This window comes from Protopterus annectens, chromosome 1.part1 (genome assembly GCF_019279795.1).
Source record: "Protopterus annectens isolate FY-2018-M chromosome 1.part1, PAN1.0, whole genome shotgun sequence".
NCBI lineage: Eukaryota > Metazoa > Chordata > Ceratodontiformes > Protopteridae > Protopterus > Protopterus annectens.
Window position 1 is genome coordinate 1,335,050,158 of NC_056726.1, and position 20,123 is coordinate 1,335,070,280.

Below are 20,123 nucleotides of genomic sequence, written 5' to 3' on the forward strand. Positions count from 1 at the left end.
AGCACCCTGGAATCAAGCTACAACCCAATACTCTCTTACTACGAGAGTTCAACTACCCCTCCATCAACTGGGAAAAACCACTCAAGCACCAATACACTGGCCCAACGTTTCCAGAAATTCATAGTTTCCAATGCCCTGGATGAGCTCATTCTGATCTCTACTAGAGGAAGCAACATCCTTGACCTGGTTATTACTAACATTGCCAACCGTTGCTCTACACCTATAGTCAATTCTACCACCCTGGTCAGATCCAACCATAAACTAATCACCATGGAAATCCACATCTCACCCACACCCCCCGCAGAGGTAAAAACCTTGAAAAACTTCTCCAAAGCTGGCTTTGGACTCCTAAAAACAGAGGTGGCTTACTTCACGACACCCATGCCAATGGAAAATAGCTGCATGACTCCCGAATCATACACCAATACACTGTACAAACATGTACACAAATATAAAGAACTAGCCATGCCCAACAGAACCAAGACGCTCTCCTCCAAAAAAGGAAGCCAATCTGGTGGTCCCCTACCATTAATAAACTCTACAACAGAAGGAAGAAACTGTTGCAGAAAAAGGTGAAGCCCCAAGAATGGAAAAACTCCCTTATTAGCCTCAACACAAAGTTGAGATCCCTCATTAAATCCTCTAAAGTCAGCTATGAAGGCAGAATTGTAGCAGACACTAAAAACAATCACAAAGCCTTCTACAGCTATATCAAGAACCTCCATGGCAATACTAAGATCTGCTCTGAGATACTACACAATGGTACAGCCTATATTCACCCAACAGATATTGCCAACATACTGGCCGACAGATTCAGTGCCAACTATACCCCTCTCTCTCCCCCAAAGTACCAATCACAGTACTGGAAGAATGCCAGGCACCCAGAATTACTGTAGCACAGGTTAAAGCTGCATTCTCCAAAGCCAAAAATACAGTTTCCATGGGACCAGATAACATCCCTGGCTGTGTTCTACATGAGCTACAAAGTGAAATGGCACCACATCTGTGTGCCCTGTTCAGTCACAGCCTCACCTCAGGCTTTGTCCCTACTGAATGGCACACTGCTATAGTCATCCCACTCCATAAAGGGGAGCAACTACAGACCATGTGAATTATCGCCACATTAGCCTTACAAGTCTGCTATGTAAAGCTATGGAGCGCACAATTGGACCTAATTAACAAAGATATAGAAAATCTCCAAACTCTAGACCCCACGCAATTTGGCTTTGTGAAAGGGAGATCATGCCTGCTCAACCTGGTTGATTTCTTTGAGTCAATCAAAAGGGCTGTGGATGAAGGTAAGGCAGTGATACAGCCTGCCTCGATCTTTCCAAGGCCTTTGATACCATTCCTCACTTGGGAATTATTGATAAACTCACTAAACTAGGAATTAACCCCTATATCACTAGGTGAGTTGCAAATTGGCTCACAGATAGAACACACAGTGTGAAAGTAGTGTACTCCAAGTCAGACTGCCAACCAATCATGAGTGTCCCACATGGATCAGTCCTGGGTCCTCTCCTGTTCAGCATCTATTTCTCAGCTGTCCAGGCCAACACAAAGGGACTCTGGCTGACCAAGTTTGCAGATGACTGCAAGCTGGGAACCATTATTAACTTCCCAAGTGATGTAGACATCCTACAGAAAGACCTGACTGAAACCAATGACTGGTGTCGAAACCATGGCCTTAAACTTAACTCCAAAAAATGCGTCGTCATCCTCTTTGGTAAAAACTCAGTTCCCACTAATTAGCACATCGATGGGAGCCCACTGAACACTGAAGGCATTATAAGAGATCTGGGGATGCAGGTTGACAGCAACCTCTCCTTCGACCACCACATTGCCACTGTGGTCAGAAAGTCCTTCTATGTGGCACATCTCATTACCAAGGGTTTTACATCCAGGAAGAAAGAGGGCATCATCTCTCTCTACTCTTCCCTCATTAGACCAATTATCAAGTATAATGCCCTATTCGGCATGTACCTCACTAGACACCTGCAACAGCTGGAAAGGCCACAGAAGTATCTCACGAAGAGGATCATAGGCATTAAACATATCCTAGATGGACAGACTCAAAAGACTCCAGCTATTGTCTGTTTCATATCACCTTCTTAGAGGTGATCTCTGCTTGACTTACAAAGCTATGTCTTACCCAGCTCTGTTAGAAATGCTACATCTAAAGAAATCCCAATCCCTCCGCACCACACACTCCAGAGACCTCAACCTCACTATCACAATCAACAGAACATGCTGGAGGGAGAGGTTTCTCACCCAGAGACTACCCATGCTCTGGAATAGATTTCTCATACATGTCAAGTATAGCACCTCACTGACCCTCTTCAAGACAACTCTTGATGAGTGGATGGGTAACAGAAAGTTCACCCCGGGATCACTCCTGTGGCTCTACTTGACAGAGGCACTGGGAACTAACGTCAGGCAGCATGATGCCAGGGCACTTCTATGGGCTAAGCTTGTAAAGGCACCACAGCCATTAGCCTAGTACACACATATGAACCTATGAACATCCAAAGTTCCTGCTTTAGGCATAAAAAACAGGTAACTAGGCAAACAAATGTTTCTTTACATACATATGCACACACCTACCTAATAGGGGTGAGTGATATCATGAATTAACTACTCATCATCTTCTTTCGGCTGTTCCCATTAGGGGTCACCACAGTGGATCATCTGTTTCCATTTCTTCCTGTCCTCTGCATCTTGCTCTGTCTCACCAACCACCTGCATGTCCTCTCTCACCAAATCCATAAACCTTACCTTAGGCCTTCCTCTTTTCCTGTTACCTGATAGCTTCATCCTTAGCATCTTTTTCCCAATATAGTCAGCATGCCTCCTCAGCACATGTCCAAACCAACGTAATCTTGCCTCTCTGGCTTTGTATCCAAACCTTCCTACCTGGGCTGATCCTCTAATATACTTATTCCTAATCCTGTCCACCCTCATCACACCCAATGCAAATCTTAACATCTTTAACTCTGCCACATCCAGCTCAAACTCCTGCCTTTTTATCAATGCCACTGTCTCTAATCCATATAACATAGCTGGTCTCACTACCCTGTTGTAGACCTTCCATTTCACTCTTACTGGTACTCGTCTGTCACAAATCACTCCTGACACTCTTTTCCACCCACTCCATCCTGCCTGTACTCTCTTCTTCACCTCTCTTCCACACTCACCATTACTCTGAACTATTGATCCCAAGTATTTAAACTCATCCACCTTCGCCACCTCTACTCCTTGCATCCTCACCATTCCTCAATCCTCCCTCTCATTCACACACATATATTCTGTCTTAGTCCTGCTGACCTTCATTCCTCTTCTCTCTAAAGCATATCTCCATCTCTCCTGGGTCTCCTCCATCTGTTCCCTACTCTCACTACAGATCACAATGTCATCTGCAAACATCATAGTCCATGGAGGACTCCTGTCTGATCTCATCTGTCAACCTGTCCATCACCACTGCAAATAAGAAAGGGCACAGAGCTGATCCTTGATGTAATCCCACCTCCACCTTAAATGCATCCATCACTCCCACCGCAGACCTCACCATTGTCACACTACCCTCGTACATATCCTGTACCACTCTTACATACTTCTCTGACACTCCTGACTTCCTCATACAATACCACAACTCCTTTCTAGGCACCCTGTCATATGCTTTCTTTAAGTCTACAAAAACACAATGCGAGAACTTCTGACCTTCTCTGTACTTCTCCATCAACACTCTCAGAGCAAATATTGCATCTGTAGTGCTCTTTCCCAGCATGAAACCATACTGCTGATCACTAATCATCACATCCCTTCTTAACCTAGCTTCCACTACTCTTTCCCATAACTTCATGCTGTGACTGATCAATTTAATCCCTCTGTAGTTCCTACAGCTCTGCACATCACCCTTATTCTTAAAAATCGGTACCAAAATGCTTTTCCTCCATTCCTCAGGCATCCTCTCACTTTCCAAAATCTCATTAAACAATCTGGTTAAAAACTCCGCTGCCATTTCACCTAAACACCTCCATGCTTCTACAGGTATGTCATCTGGACCAACAGCCTTTCCATTCTTCATCCTCTTCATAGCTATCTTTACTTCCTCCTTGCTAATCCATTACACTTCATGATTCACCATCCCCACATCATCCAACCTTCTCTCCCTCTCATTCTCTTCATTCATCAACCCCTCAAAGTACTCTTTCCATCTGCTCAACACACTCTCCTTGCTTGTAAGTATGTTTCCCTCATTATCCTTTATCACCTTTACCTGCTGCACATCTTTCCCAATTTCATCCCTCTGTCTAGCCAATCAGTACAGGTCCTTTTCTCCATCCTTAGTGTGCAACCTTTCATACAACTCTTCATATGCCTAATCCTTAGCCTTCGCCACCTCTCTCTTTGCCATGCACCTCATCTCCTTATACGCATGTCTACTTTCTTCATCTCTCTGACAATCTCACTTCTTCTTTGCCAACCTCTTTCTCTGTATACTCTATCATGAATTAAATAATAAATCAATTAATTATTTAAAGGAAACTACTAAAACATATATTAAATTACTAAAGAATATATTACTGAAATATTATAAAATCATTTAATACAATTTCAAAGATACTTTAATTTAGGTTTTAATGTAAACATCACATTTAAACCAGGTGGATAAAAAGCTTTACAATGTAAAATCCATTTATTTTCTTGTCTTTCAGTCATAGTAATTCTGTCACCCCCTCTAACATATGTAGAAATGTTTTCTAATATCAAGAACTTAAAATTGTGAATAGTGTCTATGTCATGTATATGCTTATACAATGAATTAGTTACAATACTTCTTATTTCAGACATGTGACTAGAGATTCAATTTTTATGTTGTTGATTTGCTTTTCCTACATAGAAATAAGGACACTTAGTACATCTGGCCATATATATTAAATCCGTAGTATTACAATTACCATGTGTTTGTATGTATAATATATCATTTTTGAGTGGATGAATGAATGTCTTCTCTGTATAAATGTATTTGCAAAACACACAAGTATTGCATTTATAGGTGCCTCTTTTGTTTGCCTTCTGCTCTTTACTTTTTATCTGTTCTTTGCAGCATGATCTGTTTTTTTTTAATGTTGTATAGCTTTTCTAACTAAATGCTGGATTATTCATACTAATATCTTTCAATTCAGGTACCTGCAACAATAATGGACAGTATTTTCTAACTGTATTTTTAACGTTATTTGTATTCTGATCATAAGTTAAAACAAAGTGACAAGCAGTGTCCTTTTTATTTATCTTATTCATATTTCTAGGGGTATCAGAATAAATGGGTGAATTTAAGGTATTCCTTTCATTTAATGTTTCATTTTTAATACAGTGCATTTTTTTGCTATTGTATCCCCTTTTACTAAAATCATCAGACATATCTTCCAACTGCTGCAAAAAATGTCCTTTCTGTGTATTTAATCTACTGGCTCTTCCCATTTGATTTCTGACAATATTATCAAACATGAAATTCAAATGCATACTATCTCGTGCTAAGTATGTGCACTTCTTAACTTCCTTTTTATAAAGAGCTGTATCCAAATGTCCTTTCATATCTTTTCTTAGAGTAATATCTAAAAAGTCTGTGCTTCTGTACTGTATGTACTTTTTAAACTTTAAGAATGATGTGGTAATGTAGAGGAGTGGTATGAAGTAATTCAATTCACATAGTGAGCCATCCCACAGAAGAAAAAAATCATCTGAACATTTTTTGTAGAAATCCACATTATTGCATAGACAATTCCTGGAATTAGACAAAATTGCTTCTGTTTCCCAGTGGTTCATGACTATATTCACATATGTATTTGCTACCAGGGTGTCCATAGCTATACCTGTGACCTGTTTGTAATACTTATCTTGGAATAAAATGCATTGTTTTCAAGTACAATTTTTAACAGGTCACATATAAGGTCTACATCCATAGACTTGATTGTTCTAAAATTTACTTTTTTACCATTTGGACACCTAAATCATTGGGATTACAAGTAAATAATGAGTCTACATTGAGCGTGACCACATAACAAGTGAGTTTATTATGATTCTTAGCCCATTCATATAATAATTCCAAAAAATGTGAGCTATCTTTAATAATAGTGGTAGACGTACTTAAAACTTTTTAACTCACTTTCTAAGTAGTTAGATATGGGTTCTGTAACCCATCCTCATGCAGACACTATTTGGCGAAGTGATGGAATAGTCTGGGATTTATGTATGTTTTATTTAAAACAACTACCCCACCACCTTTATTGGCGGTTTTCACCACAATGTTATCATTGTTATGGAGTGTCTCAATGACTCTATATTCATCTTTTTGCAAATTGAAAAAGCCTTTTTTACAATTACTATAATAATGTTAATAGATCTGATTCTCTACCAGCGTCTCAAACATTGAAACAATTTGATTAGATGGTGGTACAAACATACTTCTACAGCATTTATTAACTAGATATTGGTTGCCACTATTCTCATGCTGGAAAAACACTTTTAAATTTAATTTACAAACAAACATTTTAAATTCCAATAGAGTTTGTGAAATGCTCACGCTATTTGCAGAGACAAAAGTTAAACCCTTTGTTGAGCACTTGTAGCTCAATGTCACTCAGGGAATAGTCCAATAAATTCAGTCCTGGGAAGACCCCAAAAGTACCTCACCAAGAGGATCAAAGGGCTCAAACAGATGCCATATGCTGCCCGGTTAAAGAAACTCCAGCTCTACTCAGTGGCATACCGCCTGTTCAGAGGCGATCTGTGCCTGACGTATAAAGCCATGTCCAACCCGGAATTAATGGACATGCTGCACCTCAGAAAATCCAAATCCCATCGAGCTACGCGCTCGAGAGACTTGAACCTCAGCACTGAAATAAATAGGACATGCTGGAGGGACAGATTCATAACCCAGAGGCTCCCTTCACTCTGGAATAAAATCCCAGTCCAGGTTAGGCAGAGTCCCTCACTGACTCTCTTCAAGAGGAATCTTGATGAGTGGATGGGAGATCGTAGGTTTACCCCGGGTATCACTTCTGTGTCACTATTAGATAGAGGCACAGTATACTAACCTCGAAAAAGGGCATAGCAAAATTAATTTAAAATGGGTGGCAAAAGCCAAACACATTCTGGCTAGGCTTATAAATGCCCTAGGGCAGATAGCCTAGTATGAACCTATGAACCTATGAACAATATTGCATGCTGAAATACCTGTTAATTGTTCTTTTCCGAAGCTGTTGTGCTGCTTTTCTTCTGTCCCTGTTGACTGATGTGTTGCTTTCTCTTGGGAGATAGGGGAAATGGACTGTGTTTTCCCAACAAAATATTATGTTGAAATACTGGCATTTCTAAAGGATCAAGTGCTGCAACTATATTAATCAATTGTAATTCTGTTTCTGTCAGTTGTAACTGCAAACACCACTTCCTCGCAAGTATGGCAAGTGCAACGGCTCAAATCTTCGAAGACAATCCAAAACACCAGGCCAGCACTATGTGGTGTTTGTCAAATAGCAATTTTATTTAAAACAATTCAGGTAATCACTAGGAGTAATAAAAATACCTATAAATGCACAAAATGCACAAAAACAAACAGCAAACTGGTTTCGGCTATCCGAGCAAGGCTAGGATAGCCAAAACCAGTTTGCTGTTTGTTTTTGTGCATTTATAGGGATTTTTATTACCCCTAGTGATGACATGAATTGTTTTAAATAAAATCACTGTTTGATGAACACCCCATAGTGCTGGCCTGGTGTTTTGGATTGTCTGTCAATTGTAAGCCTGTGATTTTCTGTACAGTAGTCATATATGCATCAAGTCCTCTAAAACAAATGCTGCAGCTTAGCATAGATAGAGATTTATGTTTAGAATATAATAAAATAATTTCACTTGGATGTATACAGAAAAAAAATGAGCCCCTCAATGTCTGCATGAATACATATAAAATAAAGCATGCTACCAGAGGGAATTCTCTCTTATTTTACTTAGAAATGATTATCTTAAATGAGTGTCAGTAAAGGTAATTAAATGAAGTATCGGGCAATAGCTCATAGTATTTAGAAGTCATCTAAAGTGAGAAGTTTATTTTAGTCATGTCATCACAAAGAACAAGATCAGAGACATCACCCATGCAGTACAGATGGTACCTTGTCTACAATACTGGGATATCTTAATTCGAAGATAGAATCTCATGCATGTCAGTAGGTGCACTATAGAGTTACACATTTAGTGCACCATGAAGCAGCACTTTGTTTAATTCATTACATTAGTGCATGCAGTTCCATAAACCCATCAGGGCTGTATATTAGCAGGATAGGATACACACACAGTTCTATAAATACACTTGAATTGCACTGATTAAGTGAAGTATCCTGAAAGCTTTATTTTTCATATATTCTGAATAAATTTATCTGGCATTGAGAGTCCATCAGTTTTTTTTTTTGTTTTTTTTTTTGCCATTGACCGCATCTACTCAGTTTGTTTTATCTGTGAATAGTTCTATGGATACACCAGGAGTGTGCACTAGCAGGATAGGCTGCACAGCCAGGGAACGCCCCGTGTTCCCTATACTAAAACACTGATGGGAGTACTGTGGGATGCTGAGGTGAGAGGCACATCAAGCAGTGTGCACTGAAGATCAACTGTACAGTCACCACTCTGACAGGGCATGCAGACATACAACCACAATGATGCAGAATTGCAGGCTCTGTACCTTGAATAGTTATAGAAACAAAAGTACTGTTAGGGTATACAGTATATCCAGCTGTGTGCTCTACATTACAAGACTGCAGATGGGTGGTTCAGATATGCTGAGGATGCACAGCAGGGCAGCACTGTGCCCCCATGCATGAGTGCAGTCAAAAAGCAATCTAAGTAATAGAGCTGGTCTACATCATGCTGCATGCAGGGAACATCTGTACATAGTGTAGAATATTTCTGGAACTGGACTGCACCATGCTGTATCCAGGGAACAGCTGTACTTAATGTGGAATATTTCTGGAACTGGACTACACCATGCTGTGTGCAGGGAACAGCCATAGTATGGAATATTTGTAGAACTGGGCTATACCATGCTGTACATTGAGAATTTCTGTATTTGGTGTGTAATATTTCTGCAGCTGAACTACATCATGTTGTATACAGGGAACTACTGTACATAGTGAGGAATATTTCTGGGACTGGACTACACCATCTTATATGCAGGGAACAGCTGAACATCTTCTTCTTCTTTCGGCTTTTCCCAGTTAGGGATCGCCACAGCGGATCACCTGTCTGCTCATGATTGGCAGTGGAGTTTTACAGTGTCAAGTTGCCAGCCCGGTGCCCAACCTTCCACAGAAGGCACACACATGCACGCACTCACGCCTAGGGCTAATTTAGTGTGTCCAATCCACCTACAGCATATCTTAGGATGTGGGAGGAAACCAGAGCACCCGGAGGAAACCCACGCGACCACAGGGAGGACGTGCAGACTCCGCACAGAAGGCACCCCAGCCGAGGATTGAACCGGAGAACCTCTTGCTGTGAGGCAGGGAACAGCTGAACATAGTGTGGAATATTTCTATTATGCGAATGAACATCAGTGTTCAGAAACTTAGTAAACTGCATTGTGATCATTACCCATCCCTGCATATGAAAGTGCAGCTGTCTCACATTTGCTCATCATATGCTGTATCCAATAATACAAAAGTACAGAGTCCTGCCATATAAAGTCCTCATAGTTTTCTGTACTTCTACCAGTAAAACCCACTGTTACCTTTGACAAAAGTTACAGTGCTGTAGTGTTACAAAGCAATGGCAATATGGATGAGAGGACATAACTCCTGACCTGAGATGAGTGGTGTGTGTGTCTGCCTGTCTGTCTATGTGTGTCTGGGTGTCTGTGTCTGCCTATGCAAACTCATGTCTGTTTGTGTCTGTGTCTTCATATAGTTAAATAGCATAATTAATGTGCATGGTATGAAATGTCATGTGGATCACATCTATTCAGTTCCCATGGAACTATTTTACCCTACACTCAAAGGAAATACAACATTTAGAAAATGTAGATACAATACTGCGGAAATAGTGAATAGTGTTACTGTTTGTCTCTATGGTAAGTACTGATCAATTTAAAACTTTTTTACTTTGCACAGCCTCATGTTGTTCTATGCTGACGTTGTTACTGTACTAAGCATGCCTTAGGAAGTACAGTGATTCATCTAGATAATCTTGATGAAAATGAATTCAGTGCTTCCCCTACAGGCAGATTAAGACCATAGCATCCACCTGTTTCACCATGGATCCTCACATGTTTACCATGGCCATCTATGAACACAGGTGACTGCTAATGTCAGTACTGTTTGTAGCCATGTTCACACTCGGCAAATTTGCAGAAGCCAGCTGAAAGACGTGCAGGAAAAAGCTTGATAGCTCAATGGGGCACTCCTTATCAGCAAAATACCTTACGGGGTTGAGGTATTTAATCCCTGCCCCAACAACATAGGACAAATTCCTTGATTATCTCTCAGGGGATCAGCTACTTAATCCCCACCTCTCACAACATGGGAAAAATTCCTTGACTATCTGTTGTGGTTATAATAGTTAATCCCTGCCCCTCACACTATGTGACAAATTCCTTGATTATCTCTCAGGGTTGAACTAATTAATCCCCACCCCTCACTCCATGAGAAAAATTCCTTGGGTATCTCTCAGGGTCAAGCTACTTAATCCTTGCCCCTCATATTCATGGGCCAAATTCTTTGATTATCTCTCAAGGTTTAGCTAGATATTCTTTGTCCCTCACAGCATGGGACAAATTCTTTGATTATCTCTCAGGGTTGAGCTAGTTAATCCCTCCCTCTCACACCATGGGACAAATTCTTTGATTATCTCTGTCGCTGCTTATTAGCAAGTCTAAACTTATGTAGCATACATGCAATTAAAAATAACACAAAAAGAGCAGATTCTGGGCATTAAAATAGAATAACAAAAAAGAAATGCCTTCATCAGCTCATTTAAAACAAGCTATGTCCATGAGCCTAGTTAGACTATCTTAAAATTATAGTATTTTATGGACATTCTGAATGAAGCTGCAGTACTGCATGCCTGAGGTAAGGAAGTTAATTCATTCCAGCAGGGAGAAAAGGTTAAGGGCAGCGTACCTGAGGTCTCCAATGAGGTCCTGTGAGCAATCAGCAGTCCTTTACCAGGCTATCTGTTAAGTCTTGTAGGGCACCAAGAGCTCTTTTAGAAGAGCATAATCTAAAACAGACCGAGCCATGGCCTGCAATCTGTGGTATCTACTAATTACTGCAGGTATGTATCACATATCATTACACATTTTTATTTGTCCTTACTATTACGTATATGTTATACATGTGCTACATTTCTGATAAGCTCCTTGAAGGCCATTTGATCCTAAGCTTAACACTCAGACCTATGAATCAATGATCTCTTCATCATCATCATTATTATTATATATATAGCTCATTGCTTTTATAAAAAATGGTTTACTATCAAAATGTGGAACAGCACTCACACGAAACTGGGATGGTCGAATGAATCTTTTCCAGTTTCTGTAATGCTGTTCTGAAAATGTTTCAATGCACATTAGGGAATAGTAGTATACATTTGCAAATGTGCATTCAATGTTCTGATAACAGCTTGAACTACAGAGGGAATCAGGAAATTTACCCTTTTCCTCACTGTAATGTGATCTTGTAGTTGGAAAATATGAGGGGGGGCAAACTGTAAAAACTTGTGCTGTAGATAGACAATTCATACAGCAGCTACAGCACAACTTCTTGAGGGTCTGACGTCACCTCCTGACATTCTTAATTTGCTTGAATGTTGACGTCAAGGTGATGATGTTCAACATTCCATATATATATATATATATATATATATATATATATATATATATGTGTGTGTGTATATATATGGGTCTATGTCAGATGATTGACTTTTTGAAAATCAAAAAAAAAAAAAAAAAAAATTTAAGAGCCCATAATATTAAGTTTCAAAAAACTCAAACATCAAAAAAAAAAAACAAGGAAAGCTACCTTTTCTACACTGCACCCCCTGCAATTTATATATACCAACTCCAATATTGCATTAAAGTGAGGAAAACTGCAAATTTCCTGATCCTTGTTGCACCACGATCCAAAACTCCATCATATAGTCTCTTTCTCTCACCCTCTCTCTCTCGCTATATCTATATATATATATATATATATATATATATATATATATATATATATATATATATATATATCAAACGTCACGTTTTATATATACACATATATACATGTCACTGCCCCAGCCCTTCAACATTTTATGTAGCAATCCTTTAAACTTCTATATTTGCAGTAACCCTTCACTATAATACAAATGCAGTAAGCCTTCACCACTGTACATATTAGTAACCCCTCACCATTATATATGTGAAGAAAAACTTTGCCATAATGCGCAGGTACTAACCACTTATTTATACAATGAAAGGTCTTTATTATGCAATAATGTGCAAGCTGATTGGTTGTAAATTAATTAAATCCCACAGATGAAAGTCTGGCCATTCAACAAGACTGAAGCAACCAGACTGATTGTACTGATAGTACCATTTAAAATAAAAAAAGACACAATCCACTAAGGAGAGAGAAGATGGGGAAGGTGCACTCTTCTTACAAATGTCATGGTTTTGCATACATGTTTTACCCTTCTTATTTTGATGACATAAACCCACAATAGAAATCCTTGTAGAAGTGATTGCTTTTCTATCTCCTCTCTCGGGTTTCACTGAAGGACTGTGCAGTTGTGTGAATGTATGTGCTATACCCATGTGCAATACATCAGAAACCCAGCAGAGGAAACAGAAGAGTGTTAAAATGCTAAAGTTATTATATAATGGTAATAATCCACTTTCTGTTATCACTTGGGCTTTGCCCTCATCATCAAACTATACCAACTGCGGGCAAATCCTGTGATACCCACATCCAGTTGTAGATTACTGCTAAAGTAGTAACCACTTAACATAATATAGATGCAGTAATCTTTCACCGTTATACCTATGTGACAATGTTTCACAATTATATATTTATAAAAAATTGTCACCATTATACCCTGCCATTGCACATATTAAGTAGCCCTTCACATTAGACAAATTTGCATCCTCACCACCATTATAAATAATCCTTTTACCATAATAAATAAGTGCAAACCCTTTACCACTATTCAGTTGTAGAAATATCCATTATTGTACATATGTAGTAATCTTTACAATTAAAGAAACACAAAACTGGAACTTTGGTGTGATAAAACAATGGTTTATTCAAGGCAGCAGCAGCAGGACAATATAAAAGATTTACAATATACAGATTGACAACATCCCAGACTGTGTTCTATATGAACTACAGAATGAACTGGCACCCCACCTAAGTACCATGTTCAATCATAGCCTCACCTCAGACTTTGTGTCCACAGAATGGCGCACAGCAACAGTTATCCCACTCCACAAAGGGGGAGCCACCACGGACCCCTGGAACTACTGCCCCATTAGCCTGATGAGCCTGGTCTGCAAGGCTATGGAGTGTATCATCATGGAACTTATAAACAATGACATTGGTAATCTCCAAACTCTGGACCCTACCCAGTTCAGGTTTGTAAAAGGCAGATCATTTCTCCTAAACCTGATAGACTTCTTTGAAGCGGTCACCAAAGCCGTAGATGAGGGTAAGGTGGTTCACACAGCCTATCTAGATCTCACCAAGGCTATTGACACCACCCCCCACTCTGGAATTATAGACAAACTCACTAAACTAGGTATAAATCCCTATGTCACAAGATGGGTTTCCAACTGGCTGACTGACAGAACCCACACTGTGAAAGTAGCAGTCTCTAAATCCAACATCAGACCAGTGACAAGTGGAGTACCACAGGGTTCAGACCTAGGCCCTCTCCTGTTTGGTATCTACTTTTCTGAAGTACAGGCTAACGCAGAAGGTCTTTGGCTAACAAAGTTCGCAGATGACTGCAAACTAGAAGCTATAATCAAAACTCCTAACGATGTGAACATCCTACAAAAGGACCTCACTGAGACAGATGCCTGGTGTCAAAGCCATGGCCTCAAGCTCAATGCCAAAAAGTGCATTGTCATCCCTTTTGGTAAAAACTTTGTACCCATGAACTACCACATAGGCGGTAATCTACTTAACACCAAAAGTGTGATAAGAGACCTTGGGACACAGGTGGACAGTAGTCTCTCCTTTGAAAATCACATTGCCACAGTAGTCAGGAAATTCTTCTACGTGGCACACCTCATCACAAAAGGTTTCTCATCCAGGAACAAAGAGGTCATTGTTCCCCTCTACTCATCACTCATTAGACCCATTATAGAGTAAAACGCCCCTTTTGGTATGTACCTCAAAAGACATCTACAACAACTGGAAAGGCCACAGAAATACCTCACAAAGAGGATTACTGGCCTCAAACAGATGCCCTACGCAGACCGTCTCAAAAATCTCCAGCTATACTCTGTCACATATCACCTACTCAGAGGTGATCTCTGCCTAACATACAAAGCTATGTCAAACCCAGAGCTGTTGGACATGCTCCACATAAAGAAATCCCAATCCCTCCGAGCTACATGCTCTAGGGACCTAAACCTTGTCACCACAATAAACAGAACATGCTGGAGGGATAGATTCCTGTCCCAGAGACTTCCCATACTCTGGAACAAACTACCTATCTATATCAAACAAAGCTCCTCATTAGCACTCTTCAAGAAAAATCTTGATGATTGGATGGGAGATAGGAAATTCACCCTGGGGATCACTTCTGTGGCTCTACTTGACAGAGGCACAGGAAAATAATTTTCTTGGGTGGCAAAAGCCATGGTACTGTTTGGCTAGGCTTATATAGGCCCTAGGGCCAATAGCCTAGTACCTACCTATGAACCTATGAACAATTACACATAAGCTTGTGGATATCTACACTCTTGCACTGATTTACATAAACAGAGGCAGAGGAATATATTCTGTGAAAATATGTTTTCTGTGAGAAAAACTCAATAGTTTAAGACAAAGAAATGGCATTATTGATGGAACACACAGCATTTAAACTCCTATTTCAACCCTATGTAAGTTATAGTTAGGTATCTATTTTAATCCAGCTACAACTTATTGAGTAAAATGAAAATGGATTACATACAAAAACTATGAAAGAGTGAGTAGCAAATATCTTTCTCTGAGAAAAAACATGATTTATAGTGTGTTTAAATATGTGAGTAAAGAAAATGTAACTTCTAATTAAAGGAAATAAGTGCAAAATAACTAAATATTAAAAGAAAATTAAACAGTAAATACAGATAAATTATTTACAACTTTTTAATGGCTCAGCATTTTATATATATATATATATATATATATATATATATGGTTACCTATCATTTCATCGAAAGTTCATTTCATCTAAAGTTCATTCCATCGAAAGTTCATTACATCGAAAAACATTTGCCCCCTTCCCCAATGTTGTGTGACCCTGGAGTTGATATATATAGTTAGGGGGCGGGTGTGGGGGGCTATATATATATATTTTTTTTTTTATTTTTTTTTATTCATTTATATGTATATACCTACCCAGGACACTTGTATGAAATAGCTGTGAGACAAAAAAGAGCATACAAAGTATATCCTTAGACATAGGGACTTATAAATGGTATATCAGACTGTGCTGCTTTTTCTACATATATTCTTGTAGCCTGGGTTGAGGCTGAAAGAAGGGGCTTCAAGATGAATCATTTAATTTACTCTGTTGAATAAAACTTAAAAGAAAAGTTTTACAAGAGCACCCCTCAGTCTCAATAGAAGGTTGAGGACATGCACCGCAGTTCTGTAGGGATGTAGCTGTTTAAGCTACAAATAGTAATCTCTTATTATACTTTATCTCATTCTGGCCTAAGTGCATTCATTTATACTTATTGGGTACCTTTAGAGTTTTGTCACTACAAGTGCTAGTGTTCACATTAAAGGTAGTAAAGGTTTTCCATTATCAATGTCAGTAGTTACGTTGTGCAAACACAGCTGCTGTTGGTCAGAGGAAGACACCCAGCATACTAATAATAAACAATTGTCACTCCACTAAGGTCTTAAACATTTGCTGCTGATACTGAGAGTGCAAACACAGAAACAAATATATTTGTTATACTTTTTTTTTTCTTTCATATAAAATGGTTAGTAATTTACTTTTCTGTTTCTTATGACTGCATTTTGGGCAGTAGAAACTCATTTAGTTGTCCTTTCTGGTGGTAGGTTTTAGTCATAGTGAGTGTGCAATCAGCTTGATACTAAAAAAATATAGGAAGGCTAAATGGAAAGCATCATTAACTTTTTATGACTGCTTGGTGCTATACAGTATAGAAGAAATAACCACAAATGACATGCTATGTCACATTTCACATTTGTAAGCCATGTTAAGTAGCTTTGCATGGCATTTCTATCTGATGATATAATGCCATAGTTATTACACCTGTTGGGGAACATTTTTGTTAAATGGGAATTTATACAATTCATTCTTTAAAATACAATGACATATAAACTGCTTTGAAAATTGAGAAGCAACATTATCATATGCTTTCCAATGTGAATGTATCTGTGTATATTTTTTCACAAATGTCTTAAGTCATGCATTTATCTAAAATGAAATTTATGTTATGCCTCATTAGCCTGCTACACTCTGCATAAGCAGAATGCTGCTATTTCAGTGTATAACCACAAACAGATGTCATTTATACAATTAATTGCATTTTGTGCTGAACCATACTTATTTCCCTATGCATTATGTTAAGAAGGTAATTGTTGTCACATACTTGTTCATAATGCTACTATTAAATCAAGCAAATGTGTGCAGTTATGAACCACAGTGGGTATACGTACACCTGTAGTGGTAGGCAGTTGTAGAGAGCAATTTTTTTTTAAGATTTCTATACTGCATGCTGTTTTTGAAATAAATGCTGTGATTGCTTTATTTTAATGTGCAAGGATCTCTTTTCTGTAGTCATACCTGTTTAATGCAACAATTTAAGGATAGTAACAAAAGGAGGATAGTGGTTGTTTGACAGATAATAAGAATACAGCTATAGCTATCAGAGCTGCACTGAGACAATTGTTAGTGTGTGCCTAATGTCTATATTTCATGTATATCCCAAATACTGTAGCTATCTGAGCTGACCATTGCATGTCATTTTGTCATCGGATTACTGTCTGTCAGTGTTCTACTTTTATTTTTCTTTTTTCAGAAGTCAATATACCCTTCAACAATCAGCTTCTTAGATCTCCACTTCACTTTCAAACTATGAAGAAATTAAATTCTTTCTGATGTGTGACAAACAGCATTAGCAGGAACTTGCATTTGGTGTAATGTTCTGTATATATAATCACACGATGGATTGCTTACCATTTTAGGAATAAAATAGAAAGGTGGTACTCAGAATGTAGTGAAATAAAGACTTGATTGGTTGTAATGAAACTAAATATCAATGTCTAAAGTGTAATGATTCCTATTTGTTTAACCAATGTAACCTTCACCGAGTATGTGACATAACTATGCAATGCAATTTCAGTATTGGTTAACAAGTAACATTTTCAGGCACAATTTTGAATGAGCACAGCTGATAACAGAAATGTCTAAAACATATACAATAAAAATAAAGCAATTAATTACTTAACTAAGAGCACCATTAAATCAACCTCACTCCTTATTTAATAAACTATTGGCAGTTTCAGTTAATTTTCTTCTTTAAATGATTAGTATAATTAGACTTTCAAGTTCAGTTGAAAAATATAATGTGGCTTTGCTACTCTAATGAAAATCTGCTCCAACATGCTTTTTCAAATAAACAGTTTTCTTCTCTATCCTTTTCTTTATGTCATACTCCTCTCCTCTGTCTCCTCTCTCTTCAAAAATAAAAATATTAAGATCTTTTGTCTCTTGATGCATGGCTTTTAACCCAGTCTATGTACCTGTAACATTGCACTTCTGTGGCATGCATCTGTTCCATAGCTGTCATTACAGTTTTTCATCATTCATAACTGGACTCATCACTAAAATGAGATCACATCAATGGCATATGGATATGTACCTGCATTTTACTATTAATATTGTAATTTCTGACTGTCTCTCTCTGCTTGTCTTTCCCCCTATCTGAATGTAAGCATATTATGGTATTGGGGTATTATTTATTTATTTAACATTTGTTTACCAGGAAAGTCCAACTTGGAAAGAAGACAATTTTCAGCAGAGGCCCGGGGAGAAACACTCCAGAGGTATGTCGTTGTAATGGGTAGGGTGTGTAATGGGTGTTTCTAACTCTGCTGTTTGGTTGGTAGTAATCACTGTTCTAGTGCATAGCAATTCGTCTTGGCTAAGTTCATTCATTTCTTCATGGCCTGTTGTACTGTCAAAAGGGAATGCACTGGAACCAGAAAGAGATGTGCATTGTTGGTTAGACTGAATTTTCAAGGAATAAGCATTACCAGCGGTATAGTCATCTTAATCCCATTTAAACGTTTTACATTTGTGGACTACCAAAATGGTGCCAGGTGTTAAGCTTCTCGGTTATATGCTCATAATTGCTTTTCAAGGAGTCTCAAGTATTTTAGTATTCTGTAGAGTATATCATTAGTGTATTGTATTTTGATTGTGTCTGAATGTCCTAAGCTTCCATTTGTGTTTGGTGAACTCTGGGATTTCATCTTCTTTCTTGTATCTGGATGTATAGTTTGATCTTTTATATATAGAATGAATATAGCAGGCTGTGGCCATTTATTTTAGCTTCAATACAGCAAAATCATTCTCCTTTCCTCACCCCTTCTGGGTCAACCATCTTACTACAAATATTACTCTGTCATAATGAAATGCATATTCAATTATTTTTATCAGCAGTACCTCTAAGGAACATGGCTTTACATTGATAAATATCTGCTTAACTCCCAATCCATCCAATTTAAGTAATCGATTCATAGCCTATCAAAGATATTTAGTGTTACGCATGAGACCTCAGAAGCATGGTGGTAAGGAATGTGTCCTCAACTTAAGGTTCATCACTCTTAGAGCTGCTACATATAAAAATAAAACAGATTAGGGTGCCTTTAAACTTCTTTTGATTACAACTGCATTTGATGGGTTGCTTTCTTGGAGTCAAATGCTAGTGAGCTGCGAATCAGTTTAAGGACATGGATCAGTGTCTGTAACAAACTTAACCAAGTGAATTGTAGGCTGGATCAATGATTCCCAAAGCACTACTTTTCTGTAGTTAGAGAGGTTAAGATATTCAATGTTTCCTCATAGTCATTGAGTCATCTATTAAAATTAAGGCTATAATGCTAACAAACAAATCAGATAAACACCCTTACAAAGGGTTAACCAAATATACTATATTTTCCTGTTTCTTAAAAGTTATTTTGGGTATTTTGAACTAAGAACTTTAAAACATGAGACCACATAGTCTTCACAAAGCCAAATGATGTTAACCCACTCACTGTTGAGTAGAAAGTTAGGATAGGAGACATGGAATACTGTCCACATAGAGCTTCAAAGGTCACAATCGCAACCTAGACAGCTACCCTTCAACTGAATGCCTGCAGTGTAGCAGACTGTGATGTTCAAAAATGCTAGTATGTTTAATAATTAATTTTGTTAACCAAACCACCCAGCTGAGTAGTACCAAGGACTGGAAGAAGAATAGTGAGACAAATGTGTTATTCATGATCCAAAAACTATGAGTGATTCTCTTATATACATCAGTACTGTACAGAGGTAAAATGTTACAGAAAATAATTGTAGTCAGTCTCTCGTATAATATCAGTACTATTCTGCTAAAAGATTATTTAATATGCAGGATATTTTAGAACAACGTCAGTGCTCTATTCAAAAGTGAAAATCCATGTTCAAAACCAGCTATAAGGCTAAATTGATTAATGTTATAGTCATTTTAAGAACAAGGGATCATAAATTATATATTGTATGTATATGGAAATCAGCCAGCTCATTATAAAAAATAGTAACATTATTCATTGCTAAACAGAGCTGTTAGGAATGTTTTTAAGTTACTGACAAGAGAGCAGCTC